Here is a 27372-nt window from a genome sequence, read left to right as displayed (position 1 = left end):
ACATTAACCCCCGGCACACTGCGATCAAACATGATCGCGGTGTGCCGGCAGTGCAGGGAAGCATCGCGCAGGGAGGGAGCTCCCTGCGGGCTTCCCTGACACCCCCGCAGCAACGCGATGTGATTGCATTGCTTCGAGGGTCTCCTACTTCCCTCTCTGCAGCAGGCCCGGATGCAATATGGCCGCGGCATCCGGGTCCTGCAGGGAGGGAGGTGGCTTACCAAGTGCCTGCTCAGAGCAGGCGCTTGGTAAGGCTGCAGTGCTCTGAGACAGATCGGTGATCTGACAGAGTGCTGTACAAAATGTCAGATCATTGATCTGTGATGTCCCCCCCTGGGACAAAGTAAAAAAGTTTAAAAAAAAAAAAAAATTACTAAATAATGAAAAAAAAAATATATATATATTATTCCCATAAATACATTTCTTTATCTAAATAAAAAAAAAAAAACAATAAAAGTACACATATTTAGTATCGCCGCGTCCGTAACGACCCGACCTATAAAACTGGCCCACTAGTTAACCCCTTCAGTAAACACCGTAAGAAAAAAAAGAGGCAAAAAACAACGCATTATCATACCGCCGAACATAAAGTGGAATAACACGTGATCAAAAAGACAGATATAAATAACAATGGTACCGCTGAAAACGTCATCTTGTCCCGCAAAAAAACGAGCCGCCACACAGCATCATCAGCAAAAAAATTTAAAAAAAGTTATAGTCCTCAGAATAAAGCGATGCAAAAATAATTATTTTTTCTATAAAATAGTTTTTATCGTATAAAAGCGCCAAAACATAAAAAAAATTATATAAATGAGGTATCGCTGTAATCGTACTGACCCGAAGAATAAAACTGCTTCATCAATTTTACCAAACGCAGAACGGTATAAACGCCTCCCCGAAAAGAAATTCATGAATAGCTGGTTTTTGGTCATTCTGCCTCAAAAAAATCGGAATAAAAAGCGATCAAAAAATGTCACGTGCCCGAAAATGTTACCAATAAAAACGTAAGCTCGTCCCGCAAAAAACAAGACCTCACATGACTCTGTGGACCAAAATATGGAAAAATTATAGCTCTCAAAATGTGGTAACGCAAAAAATATTTTTTGCAATAAAAAGCGTCTTTCAGTATGTGACGGCTGCCAATCATAAAAATCCGCTAAAAAACCCGCTATAAAAGTAAATCAAACCCCCCTTCATCACCTCCTTAGTTAGCGAAAAATAAAAAAAATGTATTTATTTCCATTTTCCCATTAGGGCTAGGGCTAGGGTTAGGGTTGGGGCTAGGGTTAGGGTTGGGGCTAAAGTTAGGGTTGGGGTTTAGATTACATTTACGTTTTGGAATAGGGTTGGGATTAGGGTTAGGGGTGTGTCAGGGCTGGAGGTGTGGTTAGGGTTACTGTTGGGATTAGGGTTAGGGGTGTGTTTGGATTAGGGTTTCAGTTATAATTTGGGGGGTTTCCACTGTTTAGGCACATCGGGGGCTCTCCAAACGCGACATGGCGTCCAATCTCAATTCCAGCCAATTCTGCGTTGAAAAAGTAAAACAGTGTTCCTTCCCTTCTGAGCTCTCCCGTGTGCCCAAACAGGGGTTTACCCCAACATATGGGGTATCAGCGTACTCAGGACAAATATGACAACAACTTTTGGGGTCCAATTTCTCCTGTTACCCTTGGAAAAATACAAAACTGGGGGCTAAAAAATAATTTTTGTGGGAAAAAAAGATTTTTTTATTTTCACGGCTCTGCGTTATAAACTGTAGTGTAACACTTGGGGGCTCAAAGTTCTCACAACACATCTATATAAGTTCCTTGGGGGGTCTAGTTTCCAATATGGGGTCACTTGTGGGGGGTTTCTACTGTTTAGGTACATTAGGGGCTCTGCAGACGCAATGTGACGCCTTCAGACCATTCCATCTAAGTCTGCATTCCAAATGGCGCTCCTTCTCTTCCGAGCCATCCCATGCGCCCAAACGGTGGTTCCCCCCCACATATGGGGAATCAGCGTACTCAGGACAAATTGGACAACAACTTTTGGGGTTGAATTTCTCCTGTTACCCTCGGGAAAATACAAAACTGGGGGCTAAAAAATAATTTTTGGGGGAAAAAATTTTTGTTTTATTTTTACGGCTCTGCATTATAAACTTCTGTGAAGCCCTTGGTGGGTCAAAGTGCTCACCAAACATCTAGATAAGTTCCTTAGGGGGTCTACTTTCCAAAATGGTGTCACTTGTGGGGGGTTTCATTGTTTAGGCACATCAGTGGCTCTCCAAACGCAACATGGCGTCCCATCTCAATTCCTGTCAATTTTCCATTGAAGAGTCAAACGGCGCTCCTTCCCTTCCGAGCTCTCCCATGCGCCCAAACAGTGGTTTACCCCCACATATGGGGTATCAGCGTACTCAGGACAAATTGTACAACAACTTTTGCGGTCTATTTTCTCCTGTTACCCTTGGTAAAATAAAACAAATTGGAGCTGAATTAAATTTTTGGTGAAAAAAAGTTAAATGTTCATTTTTATTTAAACATTCCAAAAATTCCTGTGAAGCACCAGAAGGGTTAATAAACTTCTTGAATATGGTTTTGAGCACCTTGAGGGGTGCAGTTTTTAGAATGGTGTCACACGTGGGTATTTTCTATCATATAGACCCCTCAAAATGACTTCAAATGAGATATGGTCCCTAAAAAAAAAAATGGTGTTGTAAAAATGAGAAATTGCTGGTCAACTTTTAACCCTTATAACTCCCTAACAAAAAAAAAAATTTTGGTTCCAAAATTGTGCTGATGTAAAGTAGACATGTGGGAAATGTTACTTATTAAGTATTTTGTGTGACATATCTCTGTGATTTAATTGCATAAAAATTCAAAGTTGGAAAATTGCGAAATTTTCAAAATTTTCACCAAATTTCCTTTTTTTTCACAAATAAACGCAGGTACTATCAAAGAAATTTTACCACTATCATGAAGTACAAGATGTCACGAGAAAACAAAGTCAGAATCACTGGGATCCGTTGAAGCGTTCCAGAGTTATAACCTCATAAAGGGACAGTGGTCAGAATTGTAAAAATTGGTCCGGTCATTAACGTGCAAACCACCCTTGGGGGTAAAGGGGTTAATTATTATTATTATTATTTTTTTTTTACATTGTACCTACGCTAGCCAGAGCATAATGGCGGGGCCACCTGTGAAACGGTGTTTATACAGGCCGGGTCACTTGTTGCTCCAGCCAATCACATCCATGCCAATACTTGGCATGGATGTGATGACTCTGGAAATGCCCACAGCCTAAAAGTTTGTTGACTGGCTCAACTGCAGCCTTTCAACTAACTTTATTTGGCACTGAACTTAAACAGAAAAAAAACGGACTTCTAGAAAAAATGTTTGTTCAGAGATTAGCATGGTATGAACCCCAAACTTTACAGTTTGGGTTCACACATCCCTAGTCATAAAGATATAATTTTTTGTTTTTCAAATAATCTCATGGATGGTATTGTGCTTCATGGTTCTTTGGATCCCTAAATTCAATGTCAAACACCTATGATAATTAGTTTTCTAGGTGACCCCAATTAAAGGAAAATTACTTAAAGGGAACCTGTCACCCCATTTTTTCAGATTGAGATAAAAATAATGTTAAATAGGGCCTGCGCTGTGCGTTACAATAGTGTATGTAGTGTACCCTGATTCCCCATCTATGCTGCGAAATACATTACCAAAGTCGCCGTTTTCGCCTGTCAATCAGGCTGGTCAGGTCAGGTGGGCGTGGTGACATCGCTGTTTCTTCCCCAGCTTTCCGTTGGTGGCGTAGTGGTGTGCGCATGTCCAAGTGCCGAATCCACTGCGCGCAGGTGAAGAAATTACCCTTGTCATCGGTGGGGGCGGCCATCTTCTTGAGGCCGTGCGTGCGCAGATTGAGTGCTCTGCTGCACGGGGCTTTAGGAAAATGACCGCGGGATGCCGCGCGTGCGCAGATGGAGATCGCGGCGGCCATTTTCCTGAAGCTGAGATGCAAACTGAATGATGTAGATAAGCTCCTGATGGCGGTGGCCGCAGCTTATATGCAAAAAAATAGGTGACAGATTCCCTTTAAAACAAGGTTTTTTTATGAGTTCAGAACTGGCTGGACTTATCAAGTGCTCATCTTAACATCAGGATTATACAGGAATTTTGACTTGGCTTTTCCAAGTAAGCACACCAGTATCCTGAGGTCTAAACAATCTGTTTAATGACATATACAGTTTGTATTGCAAAGTCTTAACCCCTTCCCCCTAGCCGGTTTTCACCTTCATGACCAGGTCAAAGTTTACAACTCTGACCAGTGTCACTTTATGTGGTAATAATTCTGGAACGATTCAACATATCCCAGTAATTCTGAGATTGTTTTCTTTTTTTCATGACACGTTGTACTTTATGTTAGTGGTAAATTTAGGTTGATATTTTTTGCGTTTTGTGAAAATATTGGAACTTTTTAGAACATTTTGAAAGTTTTGCAATTTTCAAACTTTTAATGTTTATGCCCTTAAACCATAAAGTTAGGTCACACAAAAAAGTTAATAAATAACATTTACCACTTGTCTTCTTTACATTAGAATTTTTTCCATTTGTGAAACGTAGTTGTTTTTTTAATGGGGAAGTTAGAACGGTTAAAGTTTATCAGCAATTTCTCATTTTTCCAATAACATTTACAAAACCGGTTTTTGTACAGACCACATTACATTTGAAGTCACTTTGAGGGGCTGATGTGACAGAAAATACCCAACTGTGACACCATTCTAAAAACTGCACCCCTCAATGTGCTGAAAATAAACATTCAAGAAATGTATTAACCCTTCGGATCTCGGATTGCCGTGATGACCATCGGGCCCTCGAGATGACATCACAGGGGCGCCAAACAGATGGGAGAGGAGCCCCCTCCCTCTTCTAAATGTTAGGATCAATATCGGTCTCAGCATTTAGGGGGTGAACAGTCGGTGGTGATGCCGGGCTCAGTTATGCCTCAAGCCTAGTTCGCAAGGGCACAATTGCCATGAGGAACCCCTACCCGACCATGACGTATAGATACATCTAATGTTGTGAAGGGGTTAGAGTATAACCGTTTAATTTTTATTTCGTAAATCAATAGCACCCATGAAAATGTGAATTTGTAGTATCTCGTATCAGAGAAATCTGCTTCTTTCTACCCCATGACTGATCACACTTTCTGAAAATTGAGAATTCCTGGGTACAATCTGTATTTAGTGAAGACTGACTTCCCCATAGATGGATGATGGCAGTTGGTACTGATAAGATTCTATGTAGATGGGAGGAGTCAGGGGCAGAGCTCCTCCTCTTCTACATAGAATCTTATAGAAACCAACTGCCGTCATCCATCTATGGGGAAGGAATTGTCAGTTTTCAGAATTTGTGCTCAGTCTTGGGGGAGAAAGAAGCAGATTTCTGTCTCCAGAGATGCTTTAGCTGCCAATGTAACTTTCATTACTCTGGAGATAAGTGTTGTCTCCATACTGAACACATAATACTTATTAGTTTTGCATTTAATTACTTTAATAAAAGTGAAATCACTTTGCACAAGTTTGTGCTCCCTTTAAAACTGAAGAATATTTTTCTGCCGATGATTACTGTAAAAGTCTAATGAAGTGAACAGTGATTCAGCGCAGAAAAGATTCCAGGGTGTGCGTGCTGTCCGTAGGCTCGGCGTGCAAGGCGACTACACATGTCCATGATATCATCCCTGCAGATCCCACTGTTACATTACTGTGATCAGAAGTCGGAGGGAGAATATCTCCTGTTATGGAGCATAGCTGAAATGTTTATAGCCCGCACAATAAACCTGATGTGATGGCTGCGTCTATTAAAAGGTCGCTCATCCATAATCGGCTTTTAATTTTGGCTCAAATCCTCTTAGAGCACAAGCTACACACAACCAGCGTAAGCTGCCCACGACCTTTCAGCCAAGGCGGGGAGAGAGGAAATGGTTGGCAACCTGCGGCCAGTGCAAGGCTACTGTATCTCTCCTGTAAATAGTGACCCATTAGGACATGAGGAGAGTCCTGGTCAGATTGGTAGCAATCCTGCTCTGGCAGACTCTAGTTCTCCTAGTATTACATGGACAGGCATTTATCTATGTGTACCAGAAGCAAGACCTGGAGATAACCTGAGACTATGCCTTCAAATATAATTCTGTCACCAAATCTGAGAGCAGCATAAGTATGTAGAGACCAAGACGCTGATTCCAGTGATGTGTCACTCACTGCACTGCTTGCTGTAGTAGTTTTGGTAACATTTATCAGCAGGAGAATATCACAAGAGGTCTAGTAAACCTGCAGCCATGTCTCCACCATATTCATGAGCTCTGTGTTACCCCGCCCCCACCACTGATTGGTAGCTTTCTGCCTATGCACAGTGTACACAGAAATCTGCCAATAAGTAACAGGGGTCAGGCTACATAGAGCATGGCATTCAGAGAACTGGTAGATCTGCAGCAGATAAAACAGTGATTTTATCAAAACTACAGCAAAAAGCACTGTAAGTGATACATCGCTAGAATCAGGGTCTCCCCTGTATCATGCTGTTCTCAGATGGGCCTTCACTGCCTGACGTAGGTGCTGCTGGTCTGGTGACTGGGAGGCACTGAGCGTGCGCGGCTTTTTCAATCCCAATGTTGGGCTGGTGATCATGTAGAAGAAAAGATTTAATTTATTGTTTTATACTACCATATTTGTTTTTATTTTTTGCGACAGATTGTGATTGTTTATATTTTGTGAATGATACTGTATTTACATGAATTGTTTAATATAGTTACTCTTTAGAGTGTGATATAGGACATTGATCCCAACCCCCTATTTTCTTCTTGCAATTATACATACTGATCTAATTAATCCATTAGCGTTCAGGTGTTTTCCCCGTCATGTGGTTTCCCTGTTACTGCCTTTACATCATGTGCTTGTCCACCAGGATATGATGTTTTTTGTGCTTTAAATAACATCATTGCAATAGAAGTGTTATACCATGGTTAAGGGCGCGGACTCGCCAGAAACGTGTTGGTTTTAAATCCCTTGTGTGTCGTTTTAATGGACACAGATTAAAGAATTATTGACTATTATTAATCTTGTATGTGCCGTATCTTCCCTCTTCCCCCTCGTTTTATAACCAGCATTTCAAATATTGATCTCCAAAAGCTGCACATGTGGTTATCTTTTCAATGGAGCAACGTAGCGCAAAACACCAAAAAGCGGCAGAACCAGAGGAGCGCAGAGGTTTTTTTATTTGGTATTTAACTCACATTTTTATTACCAATTTACACTACACACAGAGCTGGCATATTAGGCCCACTTATTCAGCCCCCTTCCTACACCACTGAGCTGATCCGGGTCTGGTAAGACCCTCCCTGCGCCTTACGATCCCCCCCAAGGTCCTCTTAGAGCCTGCACTAACCAGACAATGTGTGTGATCACCACCATGCTCTATATGGGGTCTACAGTCAGCTTAGCAATTGCCCAGAGATTACATTTCCAGTCATTTTGTAACATAAATCTCTAAAAATGTAAAACCAGATGCTGAACGGAAAATGTCAAGGATTAAAGGTTGCATTATCTTCAAGGTCCTATTGTATATGTCAATGTGCAATGGTAAATTAATAGTGACTGAAATGGCAAACAATGAAACCAATGACGGCCCAATACTGACCCCTTTTTCTGTGCGGCATTTAGATGAGATTGCAATGCTTATAAATAGACAGGATTCTGTTAGATTAACACTGTAACTTCATATAATAACCCATCAGATGCCCGGAGTCCTGTCAGCACACTGATAAGACACTGCTACGCGGCCTATATCTGGAGGTGACTGAGGCACTAACCTGACGAAGATGACTTGGTCCATAGTATACAGAACATATGTATGCGGACGTGTATGCCGGAGAGGCTTCTGTTCAGATATAGACAATGCCACCCAAACTTTATTACACAAAACCAAAGAAAGCCTGTTTCACCCCTCAAGAGTCACCGTTTCATCAGGAAGCTCAAAATATAAGGACAATATCACTATGTGATCTTTATGTCACTACAACATTGGTGATGTCACAGATTGTAATGGTCATGTGATCTTTATGTCACTACAACATTGGTGATGTCACAGATTGTAATGGTCATGTGATCTTTATGTCACTACAACATTGGTGATGTCACAGACTGATGACCATGTGATCTTTATGTCACTACAACATTGGTGATGTCACAGATTGTAATGGTCATGTGATCTTTATGTCACTACAACATTGGTGATGTCACAGATTGTAATGGTCATGTGATCTTTATGTCACTACAACATTGGTGATGTCACAGATTGTAATGGTCATGTGATCTTTATGTCACTACAACATTGGTGATGTCACAGACTGATGACCATGTGATCTTTATGTCACTACAACATTGGTGATGTCACAGACTGATGACCATGTGATCGTTATGTCACTACAACATTGGTGATGTCACAGACTGATGACCATGTGATCGTTATGTCACTACAACATTGGTGATGTCACAGATTGTGATGACCATGTGATCGTTATGTCACTACAACATTGGTGATGTCACAGATTGTGATGACCATGTGATCGTTATGTCACTACAACATTGGTGATGTCACAGATTGTGATGGCCATGTGATCGTTATGTCACTACAACATTGGTGATGTCAGACTGTGATGGCCATGTGATCTTTATGTCACTACAACATCGGTGACAAATTAGTGTCTCAATAAAACCAGCTTTTTAATGGTCGTTAGTACACATGGCAATATTTAAGGAGTTCCCATGTATCCAACTTTAGGTAATGTATCCAGATTTGGGAAGCACTGAACTAAATAACTGTATATAAAAGTCTTTAAAGTAGAGAATTTCTGTAATAAATGCATTATTCACAAAATTTAGGAAGGGGAAACCATCTAACTAAGGCCTCTTTCACACTTCCGTTTTTACAATCTGCACAGTATCTGTCAAAATGTTGAAAAGACGGACCCGTCGAGGCTATGTGCACCTGTTGTGTATGCGTCTTCGCAGCGGTTTTCCGTAACTGCTTACAGAATTGGCAGAGATATATGAGGTGGCCTGTGTTGGATCCACCAGGTTCTAGAAGGGGAGTCTTCAACCCAACTTATTTTTAATCAATCCATGCCTTATAAAAAATAATATTTCAGTACTGTTGGACAATCCCTTTAAACAGGTACCACAAAATATAAGAGCTGGGGTGCTGGCCCATGTATACCAATACAAACTATGACCTCATTCAGGAGCCAGTGGCTCTGATGTTTCTGGTGAACAAGCACCCTTAATCATTATCAAGGGTGCTTGTCCACCAGAAACGCGTTGATATCGCATTTTAATCCATGTTGCTGATGTTTTATCCTCCACTGAATATGATTTGAAGTGAATAAAGAAAGGGTTTTTTTCACTACCTCGTTGAGCTGGATTCCTCATCATTTCCTTGGTTCTTCTACGCCCTGACACAGCGGTTCCGTGCTCCGAGTTCCACAGGATGTCGACTATGGACTTTGTTTCATTTAATATACAGCGTATACATATATATATGCTGCCAGAAGGGCATCCACACAACCGCTACCGTATCCGAAGCCCGAGAACGATCATCTAGGAATGAATGGAGCACAGGGGATCGGCCTCCACGCTACTCAGAGATGGCTACAAGCAGCCCTGTTCTCAAGTTCAATGGGGGTCCCAGCAATCAGACCCCAGCAATCGGGAAGGTGACTGCTGATCTTGGCACATATCCTTTAATTCTATTTCCATCCTTCTCATTATTATCTGCTCCCTTGTACCTCCATCATAGTCTGCACAGTTTCACAGACATCATCGCTCTCCCCATTGGGCTCACAAGCCGTATTCCCCAGGTTTTTGCAATGTCAGAGGAAACCCATGCAAAGTACAGAGCTCTGCTGATGGGCCCCTCTCTCCTCTCTCCCAGCTGACGCCCACTCTCCCTGATGATGCCCACTCTCCCTGCTCATCTCCCTCATGCCTGCCATGCTGTCAGTGTGGCCATGTAGTGTCCTACCTGATTCCAGCAGGGCTGCAATACCGAGTATGGCCAGCGGTGGGGCTGTGGTCACAGGGTGGACAGTAGGAAGGTGCTGAAACCATCAAAAAGGAGCAGCAGTCAGAGTACAGCAGACACAGAGCACACTTACAATACACCACATGCACACAGTATACAGACAGAGCACACTGACAATACACCCCATGCACACAGTGTACAGACAGAGCACACTGACAATACACCACATGCACACAGTGTACAGACAGAGCACACTGACAATACACCCCATGAACAGTGTATAGACAGAGCACAGTGCACACATTGTACAGACAGAGTGCACAGTATACAGACAGAGCGCACAGCGCGCACAGTATACAGACAGAGCACAGCGCGCACAGTAGACAGAGCACAGCGCGCACAGTATAGAGAGAGCACAGCACGCACAGTATACAGAGCACAGCGCGCACAGTATACAGACAGAGCACAGCGCGCACAGTATACAGACAGAGCACAGCGCGCACAGTATACAGACAGAGCACAGCGCGCACAGTATACAGACAGAGCACAGCGCACACAGTATACAGACAGAGCACAGCGCACACAGTATACAGACAGAGCACAGCGCACACAGTATACAGACAGAGCACAGCGCGCACAGTATACAGACAGAGCACACAGTATACAGACAGAGCACAGCGCGCACAGTATACAGACAGAGCACAGCGCACACAGTATACAGACAGAGCACAGCGCACACAGTATACAGACAGAGCACAGCGCGCACAGTATACAGACAGAGCACAGCGCGCACAGTATACAGACAGCGCACAGTGTACAGAGCACAGCGCACACAGTATACAGACAGAGCACAGCGCACACAGTATACAGACAGAGCACAGCGCGCACAGTATACAGACAGAGCACACAGTATACAGAGCACAGCGCGCACAGTATACAGACAGAGCACAGCGCACACAGTATACAGACAGAGCACAGCGCGCACAGTATACAGACAGAGCACAGCGCGCACAGTATACAGACAGCGCACAGTGTACAGAGCACAGCGCACACAGTATACAGACAGAGCACAGCGCACACAGTATACAGACAGAGCACAGCGCGCACAGTATACAGACAGAGCACACAGTATACAGAGCACAGCGCGCACAGTATACAGACAGAGCACAGCGCACACAGTATACAGACAGAGCACAGCGCGCACAGTATACAGACAGAGCACAGCGCGCACAGTATACAGACAGCGCACAGTGTACAGAGCACAGCGCACACAGTATACAGACAGAGCACAGCGCACACAGTATACAGACAGAGCACAGCGCGCACAGTATACAGACAGAGCACACAGTATACAGACAGAGCACAGCGCGCACAGTATACAGACAGAGCACAGCGCACACAGTATACAGACAGAGCACAGCGCACACAGTATACAGACAGAGCACAGCGCGCACAGTATACAGACAGAGCACAGCGCGCACAGTATACAGACAGCGCACAGTGTACAGAGCACAGCGCACACAGTATACAGACAGAGCACAGCGCGCACAGTATACAGACAGAGCACAGCGCGCACAGTATACAGACAGAGCACAGCGCGCACAGTATACAGACAGAGCACAGCGCGCACAGTATACAGACAGAGCACAGCGCGCACAGTATACAGACAGAGCACAGCGCGCACAGTATACAGACAGAGCACAGCGCGCACAGTATACAGACAGAGCACAGCGCGCACAGTATACAGACAGAGCACAGCGCGCACAGTATACAGACAGAGCACAGCGCGCACAGTATACAGACAGAGCACAGCGCGCACAGTATACAGACAGAGCACAGCGCGCACAGTATACAGACAGAGCACAGCGCGCACAGTATACAGACAGCGGGCACAGTATACAGACAGAGCCCAGCGCGCACAGTATACAGACAGAGCCCAGCGCGCACAGTATACAGACAGAGCCCAGCGCGCACAGTATACAGACAGAGCACAGCGCGCACAGTATACAGACAGAGCACAGCGCGCACAGTATACAGACAGAGCACAGCGCGCACAGTATACAGACAGAGCACAGCGCGCACAGTATACAGACAGAGCACAGCGCGCACAGTATACAGACAGAGCACAGCGCACACAGTATACAGACAGAGCACAGCGCACACAGTATACAGACAGAGCACAGCGCACACAGTATACAGACAGAGCACAGCGCACACAGTATACAGACAGAGCACAGCGCACACAGTATACAGACAGAGCACAGCGCGCACAGTATACAGACAGAGCACAGCGCGCACAGTATACAGACAGCGGGCACAGTATACAGACCGCGCAGTGTACAGAGCACAGCGCAAACAGTATACAGACAGAGCACAGCGCACACAGTGTACAGACAGAGCACAGCGCACACAGTATACAGACAGAGCACAGCGCACACAGTATACAGACAGAGCACAGCGCACACAGTATACAGACAGAGCACAGCGCACACAGTATACAGACAGAGCACAGCGCACACAGTATACAGACAGAGCACAGCGCACACAGTATACAGACAGAGCACAGCGCACACAGTATACAGACAGAGCACAGCGCACACAGTATACAGACAGAGCACAGCGCACACAGTATACAGACAGAGCACAGCGCACACAGTATACAGACAGAGCACAGCGCGCACAGTATACAGACAGCGGGCACAGTATACAGACCGCGCAGTGTACAGAGCACAGCGCAAACAGTATACAGACAGAGCACAGCGCACACAGTGTACAGACAGAGCACAGCGCACACAGTATACAGACAGAGCACAGCGCACACAGTATACAGACAGAGCACAGCGCACACAGTATACAGACAGAGCACAGCGCACACAGTATACAGACAGAGCACAGCGCACACAGTATACAGACAGAGCACAGCGCACACAGTATACAGACAGAGCACAGCGCACACAGTATACAGAGTACAGCGCACACAGTATACAGACAGAGCACAGCGCGCACAGTATACAGACAGAGCACAGCGCGCACAGTATACAGACAGAGCACAGCGCGCACAGTATACAGACAGAGCACAGCGCGCACAGTATAGACAGAGCACAGCGCGCACAGTATAGACAGAGCACAGCGCGCACAGTATACAGAGCACAGCGCGCACAGTAGGTGCATACTAAAACCCTATGTGCCAAATTTACCTATGCCTATGGTAGATATTTTAGTCGTATTCATCTATACCTATTTTTTTTTACCGTTTCAATTTATTAATTTAGTTTTCCTTTCCACTTCACTCCATTTGAAGCAGAGTAACCAATTTATTTACATATGTATTTATTTGACATAAAGTTGCAATATATGAATGTAGAGGTTACATTTTTTGGAAACGGAATAACGGTTTTGAGCTCCGTTTTTTTTTATTGGAATATGTTCATATTAGTACAACAATGTTATCATCCAAGTTTCATTAGGATCTTTTTAGGGATTCAGTCTTTATGCGCCATATTCTGCCATACCTATGCCTAGTGTGTTATCATGGTTGGAAACGGAAAAACGGCTTTAAGCTCCGTTTTTTTTATTGGAATTAGTTCATATTAGTACAACAACGTTATCTTCCAAGTTTCATTAAGATCTTTTTAGGGATTCAGTCTTTATGCACCATATTCTGCCATACCTATGCCTACAGTGTTATCATGGTTGGAAACGGAATAACGGTTTTGAGCTCCGTTTTTTTATTGGAATATGTTCATATTAGTACAACAACGTTATCTTCCAAGTTTCATTAAGATCTTTTTAGGGATTCAGTCTTTATGCGCCATATTCTGCCATACCTATGCCTATGGTAGTTTTTTTTCTAAAGTTGAATTTTTTTAATCTATTTTTCCTTTCCACTTCACTCTATTTAAAAATAAATTAGCGGAGGTTAAACTTTAATTGCGTTTTCAACAATGCAAACCCATACATTTCTATATAGTAACTTTACATTTGAAATAAACACCGAATCCCTAAGAAGATCTTGATGAAGCTTTGAAAATAAGCAAGAAAAACAGAGCTTAAAAATGTAATTCTGTTTTCAACAATGTTAATTCATACATTCCTATATAATAACTTTACATTTCAAATAAACAGTGAATCCATAAGTAGATCTTTATCGAAAATTTTTGCCTTACGCCGGCCTCACACTAGCGTGTTTTACGGACGTATGAGAGGTGCAGAAAATACGGATTGCATACGGTACAATGCTTCTCTATGGCCCTGCTCCTATCTGCCGTATTTTACTGATCCGTATTATACGGTCTTCTACGGCCGTAGAAAATCGCTGCATGCTGCGTTTGTCACCGTATTGCACAAAAAATACGCCAATGAAAGTCTATGGGGGCCAGAAAAATACGGATTACACACGAACCAGCAGTGTGACTTGCGAGAAATACGCAACGGTGTCCTATAGAAAAGCCGGCAATTCAGTGCGGTGTACAGTAAAATCACACTGACAGGTTACAATAGAATAGCTAAAATAAATGTGTACACATAGAATAGATATATATATATATACACACATACACACACCAGATAGTGGCCCGATTCTAATGCATCGGGTATTCTAGAATATGCATGTCCACGTGGTATACTGCCCAGTCCACTTGGTATACTGCCCAGTCCACTTGGTATACTGCCCAGTCCACTTGGTATACTGCCCAGTCCACTTGGTATACTGCCCAGTCCACTTGGTATACTGCCCAGTCCACTTGGTATACTGCCCAGTCCACTTGGTATACTGCCCAGTCCACTTGGTATACTGCCCAGTCCACTTGGTATACTGCCCAGTCCACTTGGTATACTGCCCAGTCCACTTGGTATACTGCCCAGTCCACTTGGTATACTGCCCAGTCCACTTGGTATACTGCCCAGTCCACTTGGTATACTGCCCAGTCCACTTGGTATACTGCCCAGTCCACTTGGTATACTGCCCAGTCCACTTGGTATACTGCCCAGTCCACTTGGTATACTGCCCAGTCCACTTGGTATACTGCCCAGTCCACTTGGTATACTGCCCAGTCCACTTGGTATACTGCCCAGTCCACTTGGTATACTGCCCAGTCCACTTGGTATACTGCCCAGTCCACTTGGTATACTGCCCAGTCCACTTGGTATACTGCCCAGTCCACTTGGTATACTGCCCAGTCCACTTGGTATACTGCCCAGTCCACTTGGTATACTGCCCAGTCCACTTGGTATACTGCCCAGTCCACTTGGTATACTGCCCAGCCACTTGGTATACTGCCCAGCCACTTGGTATACTGCCCAGCCACTTAGTATACTGCCCAGCCACTTAGTATACTGCCCAGCCACTTAGTATACTGCCCAGCCACTTAGTATACTGCCCAGCCACTTAGTATACTGCCCAGCCACTTAGTATACTGCCCAGCCACTTAGTATACTGCCCAGCCACTTAGTATACTGCCCAGCCACTTAGTATACTGCCCAGCCACTTAGTATACTGCCCAGCCACTTAGTATACTGCCCAGCCACTTAGTATACTGCCCAGCCACTTAGTATATTGCCCAGCCACTTAGTATATTGCCCAGCCACTTAGTATATTGCCCAGCCACTTAGTATATTGCCCAACCACTTAGTATATTGCCCAGCCACTTAGTATATTGCCCAGCCACGTAGTATATTGCCCAGCCACGTAGTATATTGCCCAGCCACGTAGTATATTGCCCAGCCACGTAGTATATTGGCCAGCCCACGTAGTATATTGCACAGCGACGTAGTATACAGCACAGAGCCACGTAGTATATTGGCCAGTCATGTAGCATATTGCCCATTCAGGTTTGTCACATTTTAAAAAATATATACTCACCTTTCTGAGGGCCCCTTGTAGTCCACGGCAGCTTCGGGTCCCAGGAGTGGTATGAGCGCAGGGCCTGTGATGACGTTGCGGTCACATGACCGTGACGTCATAGCAGGTCCTTCTCCCATACCATCTTTGCCATCGGAACCTGCAACGGAAGATGACGGCCAGCGCGAGCGACTACGGAGGGTGAGTATAGCAGTTTTTTTTTATTATTTTTAACATTACATGTTTTACTATTGATGCCGCATAGGCAGTGTCAATAGTAAAAAGTTGGGGACACACAGGGTTAATAGCGGCGGTAACTGAGTGCGTTACCCGCGGCATAACGCGGTCCGTTACCGCCGGCATTAACCCTGTGTTAGCGGTGACCGGAGGGGAGTATGAGGGCGACAGGCACTGAGTGCGGGGAGTAAGGAGCGGCCATTTTCTTCCGGACTGTGCCCGTCGCTGATTGGTTGCGGCGGCCATGACAGGCAGCTTGCGAGACCAATCAGCGAATGAATAACCGTGACAGAAGGACAGACAGACGGAAGTGACCCTTAGACAATTATATATGTACGTCAGTGAGACACATATGTATATATATTAATATTTCATACAGCGCGAGATAGCTTTAAAGCCAGTAATTCAATTGCTGGCTTTTCATTTCTCCTTCCCAAACCCGACATGATATGAGACATGATTACATACAGTAAACCATCTCATATCCCTTTTTTTTTTGCATATTCCACACTACTAATGTTAGTAGTGTGTATGTGCAAAATTTGGGCGCTCTAGCTATTAAATTAAGGGGTTAAATTGCGGAAAAAATTGGCTCCCACGCAATTTTCTCCGCCAGAATGGTAAAGCCAGTGACTGAGGGCAGATAATAATAGCCTGGAGAGGGTCCATGGTTATTGACCACCCGTGGCTAAAAACATCTGCCCCCAGCCACCCCAGAAAAGGCACATCTGTAAGATGGTATGGGAGAAGGACCTGCCATGACATCACGGTCATGTGACCGCGACGTCATCACAGGCCCTGCGCTCTGATACCAACCCTGGGACCGCAAGCTGCCGTGGACTACAAGGGGCCCTCGGAAAGGTGAGTATATGTTTATTTTTTAAAATGTGACAAACCTGGCTGGGCAATATACTACGTAGCTGGGCAATATACTACGTGGCTGGGCAATATACTACGTCACTGGGCAATATACTACATGGCTCTGTGCTGTATACTACGTCGCTGTGCAATATACTACGTGACTGGGCAATATACTACGTGGGCTGGGCAATATACTACGTGGCTGGCGAATATAGTACATGGCTGGGCAATATAGTACGTGGCTCGGCAATATAGTATATGGTTGGCGAATATAGTACGTGGCTGGGCAATATACTACGTGGACATGCATATTCTAGAATACCCGATGCGTTAGAATCGGGCCACCATCGTGTGTGTGTGTGTGTGTGTGTGTGTGTGTGTGTGTGTGTGTGTGTGTGTGTGTGTGTGTGTGTGTGTGTGTAATATATATATATACCCCTATACTATGTGTAGACATTTATCTTAGCTATTCTATTCTATCCTGTCAGTGTGATTTTACTGTACAACGCACTGAATTTCCGGCTTTTTGATAGAACACCGCTGCATATTTCTCGCAAGTCACACTGCTGGTCCGTGTGTAATCCGTATTTTTTTGGCCCCCATAGCGGCCCTGCGCTTAGTAACCCGATGTTTACCCTGGTTACAAGTGAACACATCGCTGCATCGGCGTCACACACGCCGATCCAGCGATGACAGCGGGTGATCAGCGACCAAAAAAAGGTCCTGATCATTCCCAGTGACCAACGATCTCCCAGCAGCGGCCTGATCGTTGGTCGCTGTCACACAATAATGAGATCGTTAGCGGGATCGTTGCTACGTCACAAAAAGCGTGACGTTGCAACGATATCCTTAACAATATCGTTATGTGTGACGGTACCTTAAGGCAAACATTTTCGATAAAGATATACTTAGGGATTCACTGTTTATTTGAAATGTAAAGTTATTATATAGGAATGTATGAATTAACATTGTTGAAAACAGAATTACATTTTTAAGCTCTGTTTTTCTTGCTGGAAAAAGTTCATATGAATGACAAACTTATTTTCAAAGCTTCATCAAGATCTTCTTAGGGATTCGGTGTTTATTTCAAATTTAAAGTTACTATATAGAAATGTATGGGTTTGCCTTGATGAAAACGCAATTAAAGTTTAACCTCCTCTAATTTATTTTTAAATAGAGTGAAGTGGAAAGGAAAAATAGATTCAAAAAGTTCAACTTTAGAAAAAAAACTACCATAGGCATAGGTATGGCAGAATATGGCGCATAAAAACTGAATCCCTAAAAAGATCCTAATGAAACTTGGAAGATAACGTTGTTGTACTAATATGAATTCCAATAAAAAAAAACGGAGCTCAAAACCGTTATTCCGTTTCCAACCATGATAACACTGTAGGCATAGGTATGGCAGAATATGGCGCATAACGACTGAATCCCTAAAAAGATCCTAATGAAACTTGGAAGATAACGTTGTTGTACTAATATGAACTAATTCCAATAAAAAAAACGGAGCTCAAAACCGTTATTCCGTTTCCAACCATGATAACACTGTAGGCATAGGTATGGCAGAATATGGCGCATAACGACTGAATCCCTAAAAAGATCCTAATGAAACTTGGAAGATAACGTTGTTGTACTAATATGAACTAATTCCAATAAAAAAAACGGAGCTCAAAATCGTTTTTCCGTTTCCAACCATGATAACACTGTAGGCATAGGTATGGCAGAATATGGCGCATAAAGACTGAATCCCTAAAAAGATCCTAATGAAACTTGGAAGATAACGTTGTTGTACTAATATGAACATATTCCAATAAAAAAAACGGAGCTCAAAACCGTTATTCCGTTTCCAACCATGATAACTCACTAGTCATAGGTATGGCAGAATATGGCGCATAAAGACTGAATCCCTAAAAAGATCCTAATGAAACTTGGAAGATAACGTTGTTGTACTAATATGAACTAACTCCAGTAAAAAAAACGGAGCTTAAAACCGTTTTTCCGTTTCCAACCGTGATAACACTGTAGGCATAGGTATGGCAGAAAATGGCGCATAAAGACTGAATCCCAAAAAAGATCCTAATGAAACTTGGAAGATAACGTTGTTGTACTAATATGAACATATTCCAATAAAAAAAACGGAGCTCAAAACAGTTTTTCCGTTTCCAACCATGATAACACACTAGGCATAGGTATGGCAGAAAATGGCGCATAAAGACTGAATCCCAAAAAAGATCCTAATGAAACTTGGAAGATAACGTTGTTGTACTAATATGAACTTATTCCAATAAAAAAAAAAACTGAGCTTAAAACCGTTATTCGTAATTCTTACCAAAGTGATGAAGGGAGAGCCTGGTGTTGCAGCTTTACTTCAGTAAGGTACCGTCACATTCAGCGACGCTGCAGCGATATAGACAACGAGCCGATCGCTGGAGCGTCGCTGTTTAGGTCGCTGTAGAGACGTCAAACAGAACGATGCAGGGGCGATCCAGTGACGTAACGGCGACTCGCTTATTGTTCTCGCTCCATGTAAAACATTGCTGGCGTCGTTGCTTTTGCTGTCAAACATGACGATACACGCCGATCTAGCGACCAAATAAAGTTCTGGACTTTCTGCTCCGACCAGCGATGGCACAGCGGGATCCAGATCGCTGCTGCGTGTCAAACACAACGAGATCGCTATCCAGGACGCTGCAACGTCACAGATTGTTGTCGTTCTCGCTGCAAAGTTGCTGAGTGTGACGGAACCTTAAGATATGCCCCAGCTAGCGTGTCCACTTACTCTGCATTCTGTGGTTGCTAGGGTACTGGATGTGTGAGAGGAGGGTTTATAAACTATCTCAAGGTAGACAATATTAGGCTAGGTTCTCATTGCGTTACGGCAATCAGTTTAGCGCTAAGCGCTAGCGGATTGCGCTAACGCAATGTCTTTTTAGGAGTCGCGTTAAACGTCCCCACTAGTGCAGATCCCCGATCTGCGAGAGCGGGGAACGGACCTCGGGCGCGCCTTGGACGCTGCAAGCAGCGTCCGAGGCGCGCCACAAAAGAACGGCACATCGCTAGCGCGTGCCGAAAATGCCACGCACTAGCATTGCGCTTTAACATTGCTAGCAATGGGAGCGCTAATGGACGCGTTAGACGGCGTTAATTTCGCCGTGCAACGCTGTCTGTTAGCGCTCACCCGAAAATGAAATGAGAACCTAGCCTTAATATTATCTCACTCAAAACATCCCCCTCCCTCTCTCAGTTCAGGTACACAGAGAAGGGAGTTGTAAGGCTATGTGCACACGTTCAGTATTTTTCGTTTTTGCTATAAAAACGCGATAAATGTGAAAAAAACGTTTACATATGGTTTCCAATCATTTCAATGTAATCCGCAAAACTTGTGCAAATGTTGCGACTTTTTTCCGCGAAACATTCATTAATTTTGCGGAATCGCTGATTTCCTGTACACTGTAAAAAATCTACCATAGGTATAGACAAATATGACTAAAAAAATGTACCATAGGTAAAATCTACCATAGGCATAGGTATAGACAAATATGACACATAGGGTTTTAGTATTTTCCCGCACAGTGTACAGACAGAGCACAGCGTACAGACAGAGCACAGCGTACAGACAGAGCACAGCGTACAGACAGAGCACAGCGCGCACAGCGTACAGACAGAGCACAGCATACAGACAGAGCACAGTATACAGACAGAGCACAGTATACAGACAGAGCACAGTATACAGACAGAGCACAGTATACAGACAGAGCACAGTATACAGACAGAGCACAGTATACAGACAGAGCACAGTATACAGACAGAGCACAGTATACAGACAGAGCACAGTATACAGACAGAGCACAGTATACAGACAGAGCACAGCGCACACGGTATACAGACAGAGCACGGTATACAGACAGAGCACGGTATACAGACAGAGCACGGTATACAGACAGAGCACGGTATACAGACAGAGCACAGTATACAGACAGAGCACAGTATACAGACAGAGCACAGTATACAGACAGAGCACAGTATACAGACAGAGCACAGTATACAGACAGAGCACAGTATACAGACAGAGCACAGTATACAGACAGAGCACAGTATACAGACAGAGCACAGTATACAGACAGAGCACAGTATACAGACAGAGCACAGTGTACAGACAGCATACAGACAGAGCACAGTGTACAGACAGTATACAGACAGCGCACACGGTATACAAGAGGGACAGCGCCTGCGCTGAGCTGCCCGTGGCCCCATCACCCCGCCATGTATTACTGCAGGGAGCATCAGTCCACAGCAGAGCTGGCACTGGGCAGCCGAGGACGGGCACATTAGGGGCAGACACACCCGGTCCGGGCGCACACTCACCTCTCCCCGTATCCGCAGCCTCACATCCACAGCTCGGTGTGAAGCTCCCGAGGCCGAGCGCTCATCACACCCACCGCCGCTCTGCCCGCCCCGACTGCACCGCATTGGTGGAGCCCGCTGTCACTCACACGAGGACGGCTCCGGTAACTCCTTCCTCCCCGCCGCGCTGTCATCAGTAGGATCACTGTCTGCCCTCTGAGCTCAGCGCCGCCCGGCAAAGTGCACCCTGCCACCATAGACAGATTGGGCACAGTGCACCCTGCCACCATAGACAGATTGGGCACAGTGCACCCTGCCACCATAGACAGATTGGGCACAGTGCACCCTGCCACCATAGACAGATTGGGCACAGTGCACCCTGCCACCATAGACAGATTGGGCACAGTGCACCCTGCCACCATAGACAGATTGGGCACATTGCACCCTGCCACCATAGACAGATTGGGCACAGTGCACCCTGCCGCCATAGACAGATTGGGCACAGTGCACCCTGCCGCCATAAACAGATTGGGCACAGTGCACCCTGCCGCCATAAACAGATTGGACACAGTGCACCCTGCCACCATAGACAGATTGGGCACAGTGCACCCTGCCGCCATAAACAGATTGGACACAGTGCACCCTGCCGCCATAGACAGATTGGGCACAGTGCACCCTGCCGCCATAGACAGATTGGGCACAGTGCACCCTGCCGCCATAGACAGATTGGGCACAGTGCACCCTGCCGCCATAAACAGATTGGACACAGTGCACCCTGCCGCCATAGACAGATTGGGCACAGTGCACCCTGCCGCCATAGACAGATTGGGCACAGTGCACCCTGCCGCCATAGACAGATTGGGCACAGTGCACCCTGCCGCCATAGACAGATTGGACACAGTGCACCCTGCCGCCATAAACAGATTGGGCACAGTGCACCCTGCCGCCATAAACAGATTGGACACAGTGCACCCTGCCACCATAGACAGATTGGGCACAGTGCACCCTGCCGCCATAGACAGATTGGGCACAGTGCACCCTGCCGCCATAAACAGATTGGGCACAGTGCACCCTGCCGCCATAAACAGATTGGGCACAGTGCACCCTGCCGCCATAAACAGATTGGACACAGTGCACCCTGCCGCCATAGACAGATTGGGCACAGTGCACCCTGCCGCCATAGACAGATTGGGCACAGTGCACCCTGCCGCCATAGACAGATTGGGCACAGTGCACCCTGCCGCCATAGACAGATTGGGCACAGTGCACCCTGCCGCCATAGACAGATTGGGCACAGTGCACCCTGCCGCCATAGACAGATTGGGCACAGTGCACCCTGCCGCCATAAACAGATTGGACACAGTGCACCCTGCCGCCATAGACAGATTGGGCACAGTGCACCCTGCCGCCATAGACAGATTGGGCACAGTGCACCCTGCCGCCATAGACAGATTGGGCACAGTGCACCCTGCCGCCATAGACAGATTGGACACAGTGCACCCTGCCGCCATAAACAGATTGGGCACAGTGCACCCTGCCGCCATAAACAGATTGGGCACAGTGCACCCTGCCACCATAAACAGATTGGGCACAGTGCACCCTGCCGCCATAGACAGATTGGGCACAGTGCACCCTGCCGCCATAAACAGATTGGGCACAGTGCACCCTGCCGCCATAAACAGATTGGGCACAGTGCACCCTGCCGCCATAGACAGATTGGGCACAGTGCACCCTGCCGCCATAGACAGATTGGGCACAGTGCACCCTGCCGCCATAGACAGATTGGGCACAGTGCACCCTGCCACCATAGACAGATTGGGCACAGTGCACCCTGCTGTCATAAACAGATTGGGCACAGTGCACCCTGCCACCATAGACAGATTGGGCACAGTGCACCCTGCCGCCATAGACAGATTGGGCACAGTGCACCCTGCCACCATAGACAGATTGGGCACAGTGCACCCTGCCACCATAGACAGATTGGGCACAGTGCACCCTGCCGCCATAAACAGATTGGGCACAGTGCACCCTGCCACCATAGATTGGGCACAGTGCACCCTGCCGTCATAAACAGATTGGGCACAGTGCACCCTGCCACCATAGACAGATTGGACACAGTGCACCCTGCCGCCATAAACAGATTGGGCACAGTGCACCCTGCCGCCATAAACAGATTGGGCACAGTGCACCCTGCTGCCATAAACAGATTGGGCACAGTGCACCCTGCCGCCATAAACAGATTGGGCACAGTGCACCCTGCCGCCATAGACAGATTGGACACAGTGCACCCTGCCGCCATAGACAGATTGGGCACAGTGCACCCTGCCGCCATAGACAGATTGGGCACAGTGCACCCTGCCACCATAGACAGATTGGGCACAGTGCACCCTGCCACCATAGACAGATTGGGCACAGTGCACCCTGCCACCATAGACAGATTGGGCACAGTGCACCCTGCCGTCATAAACAGATTGGGCACAGTGCACCCTGCCACCATAGACAGATTGGGCACAGTGCACCCTGCCGCCATAAACAGATTGGGCACAGTGCACCCTACCGCCATAGACAGATTGGACACAGTGCACCCTGCCGCCATAAACAGATTGGGCACAGTGCACCCTGCCGCCATAAACAGATTGGGCACAGTGCACCCTGCTGCCATAGACAGATTGGGCACAGTGCACCCTGCCGCCATAGACAGATTGGGCACAGAGCATCCTGCCGCCATAGACAGATTGGGCACAGTGCACCCTGCCGCCATAGACAGATTGGGCACAGAGCATCCTGCCACCATAGACAGATTGTGCACAGTGCACCCTGCCGCCATAGACAGATTGGGTACAGAGCATCCTGTCGCCATTGACAGATTGGGCACAGTGCACCCTGCCGCCATAGACAGATTGGGTACAGAGCATCCTGCCGCCATAGGCAGATTAGGTACAGAGCACCCTCCCGCCATAGACAGACTGGGCACAGTGCACCCTGCCGCCATAGACACATTGGTCACAATGCATCCTGCCGCCATAGACAGATTGGGTACAGAGTATCCTGCCGCCATAGGCAGATTGGGTACAGAGCATCCTGCCGCCATAGGCAGATTGGGTACAGAGCATCCTGCCGCCATAGGCAGATTGGGTACAGAGCATCCTGCCGCCATAGGCAGATTGGGTACAGAGCATCCCACCGTCATAGGCAGATTGGGCACAGAGCATCCCGCCGCCATAGGCAGATTGGGTACAGGCCATCCTGCCACCATAGACACATTGGTCACAGTGCATCCTGCCGCCATAGGCAGATTGGGCCCAGAGCATCCCGCCGTCATAGGCAGATTGGGCACAGAGCATCCCACCGCCATAGGCAGATTGGGTACAGAGCATCCTGCCACCATAGACAGATTAGGTACAGAGCATCCTGCCGCCATAGACAGATTGGGCACAGAGCATCCTGCCGCCATAAGCAGATTGGGTACAGAGCATCCTGCCGCCATATGCAGATTGGGCACAGTGCTTCATGCCGCCATAGGCAGATTGGGAACAGAGGATCCTGATGCCATATACAAATTGGGCACAGACCATCCTGCCGCCATTGGCAGATTGGGTACAGGCCATCCTCCCGCCATAGACAGATTGTGCACAGTGCATCCTACCACCATAGGCAGATTGGGCACAGTGCATTGTGCCGCCTTAGGCAGATTGGGCACAGAGCATCCTGCCGCCATAGGCAGATTGGGTACAGAGCATCCTGCCACCGTAGGCAGATTGGGCACAGAGCACCCTGCCAGGATTGGGCACATTGTATCCTGCTGCCATATACAAATTGGGCACAGAGCATCCTGCCGCCATAAGCAGATTATGGTGGCAGAATGGCCTGTACCCAGAGAGATTATGCACAATGCATCCTTCCACCATAGGCAGATTGGGCAAGGTGCATTCTGTCGCCATAGGCAGATTGGGCACAGAGCATTCCGCCACCATAGGCAGATTGGGCACAGAGCATCCTGCCGCCATAGGCAAATTGGGAATAAAGCATTCCGCCACCATAGGCAGATTGGGCACAGTGCATCCTGCCACCATAGGCAGATTGGGCACAGAGCACCCTGCTGCCATAGGCAGATTGGGCACATTACATCCTGCCACCATATACAAATTGGGCACAGAGCATCCTGCTGCCATAGGCAGATTGGGTACAGGCCATCCTGCCACCATAGGCAGATTGTTCACAGTGCATCCTGCTGCCATAGGCAGATTGGGCACAGTGCATAATGCCGCCATAGGCAGATTGGGTACAGAGCACCCTGCCGCCATAGACAGATTGGGCACAGTGCACCCTGCCGCCATAAACAGATTGGGCACAGTGCACCCTGCTGCCATAGACAGATTGGGCACAGTGCACCCTGCCACCATAGACAGATTGGGCACAGTGCACCCTGCCGCCATAGACAGATTGGGCACAGTGCACCCTGCCACCATAGACAGATTGCGTACAGAGCATCCTGCCGCCATAGGCAGATTGGGTACAGAGCATCCTGCCGCCATAGACAGATTGGGCACAGTGCACCCTGCCGCCATAGACAGATTGGGTACAGAGCATCTTGCCGCCATAGGCAGATTGGGTACAGAGCATCTTGCCGCCATAGACAGATTGAGTACAGAGTATCCCGCCACCATAGACAGATTGGTTACAGTGCATCCTGCCACCATAGAGACATTGGTCACAGTGCATCCTGCCGCCATAGACAGATTGGGTACAGAGCATCCTGCCGCCATAGGCAGATTGGGTACAGAGCATCCTGCCGTCATAGGCAGATTGGGTACAGAGCATCCTGCCGCCATAGGCAGATTGGGTACAGAGCATCCTGCTGCCATAGGCAGATTGGGCACAGTGCATCGTGCCGCCATAGGCAGATTGGGTACAGAGCATCCCGCCGTCATAGGCAGATTGGGCACAGAGCATCCTGCTGCCATAGGCAGATTGGGTACAGAGCATCCTGCCGCCATAGGCAGATTGGGTACAGAGCATCCTGCCGTCATAGGCAGATTGGGTACAGAGCATCCTGCCGCCATAGGCAGATTGGGTACAGAGCATCCTGCTGCCATAGGCAGATTGGGCACAGTGCATCGTGCCGCCATAGGCAGATTGGGTACAGAGCATCCCGCCGTCATAGGCAGATTGGGCACAGAGCATCCCGCCGCCATAGGCATATTGGGTACAGGCCATCCTGCCACCATAGACACATTGGTCACAGTGCATCCTGCCGCCATAGGCAGATAGGGTACAGAGCATCCCGCCGTCATAGGCAGATTGGGCAAAAGGCATCACACCGCCATAGGCAGATTGGGTACAGAGCATCCTGCCACCATAGACAGATTAGGAACAGAGCATCCTGCCGCCATAGACAGAATGGGCACAGAGCATACTGCCGCCATAAGCAGATTGGGTACAGAGCATCCTGCTGCCATATGCAGATTGGGCACAGTGCATCATGCCGCCATAGGCAGATTGGGAACAGAGGATCCTGATGCCATATACAAATTGGGCACAGACCATCCTGCCACCATTGCCAGATTGGGTACAGGCCATCCTCCCGCCATAGACAGATTGTGCACAGTGCATCCTGCCACCATAGGCAGATTGGGCACAGTGCATTGTGCCGCCTTAGGCAGATTGGGCACAGAGCATCCTGCCGCCATAGGCAGATTGGGTACAGAGCATCCTGCCACCGTAGGCAGATTGGGCACAGAGCACCCCGCCAGGATTGGGCACATTGTATCCTGCTGTCATATACAAATTGGGCACAGAGCATCCTGCCGCCATAAGCAGATTGGGTACAGGCCATTCTGCCACCATAGACAGATTATGCACAATGCATCCTTCCGCCATAGGCAGATTGGCCAAGGTGTATTCTGTCGCCATAGGCAGATTGGGCACATTGCATCCTGCCACCATATACAAATTGAGCACAGAGCATCCTGCCGCCATAGGCAAATTGTGTATAGAGCATTCCGCCACCATAGGCAGATTGGGCACAGT

General features: G+C 47.0%; 1 protein-coding gene across 4 annotated transcripts in view; it reads right to left on the bottom strand.

The window, feature by feature from the left end:
* The window catches only part of WDR17 (WD repeat domain 17), a 174415-nt gene extending 152957 nt beyond the window's left edge, over positions 1-21458 (bottom strand). For all 4 annotated transcript variants that reach the window (XM_069744255.1, XM_069744256.1, XM_069744257.1 and 1 more), the window contains exons 1-2: positions 21364-21458; positions 10062-10137 (exon numbers count right to left, since the gene is read on the bottom strand). The gene's annotated coding sequence lies outside the window, so the exon portion shown is untranslated. The remainder of the gene's footprint in view (positions 1-10061; positions 10138-21363) is intronic.
* Positions 21459-27372: the final 5914 nt, after the last annotated feature.

This window comes from Ranitomeya imitator, chromosome 1 (assembly GCF_032444005.1).
Source record: "Ranitomeya imitator isolate aRanImi1 chromosome 1, aRanImi1.pri, whole genome shotgun sequence".
In the NCBI taxonomy this organism is placed as follows: Eukaryota; Metazoa; Chordata; class Amphibia; order Anura; family Dendrobatidae; genus Ranitomeya; species Ranitomeya imitator.
The sequence above is the reverse complement of the archived record's forward strand: the minus strand, read 5'-3'. Positions and strand labels throughout refer to the sequence as shown.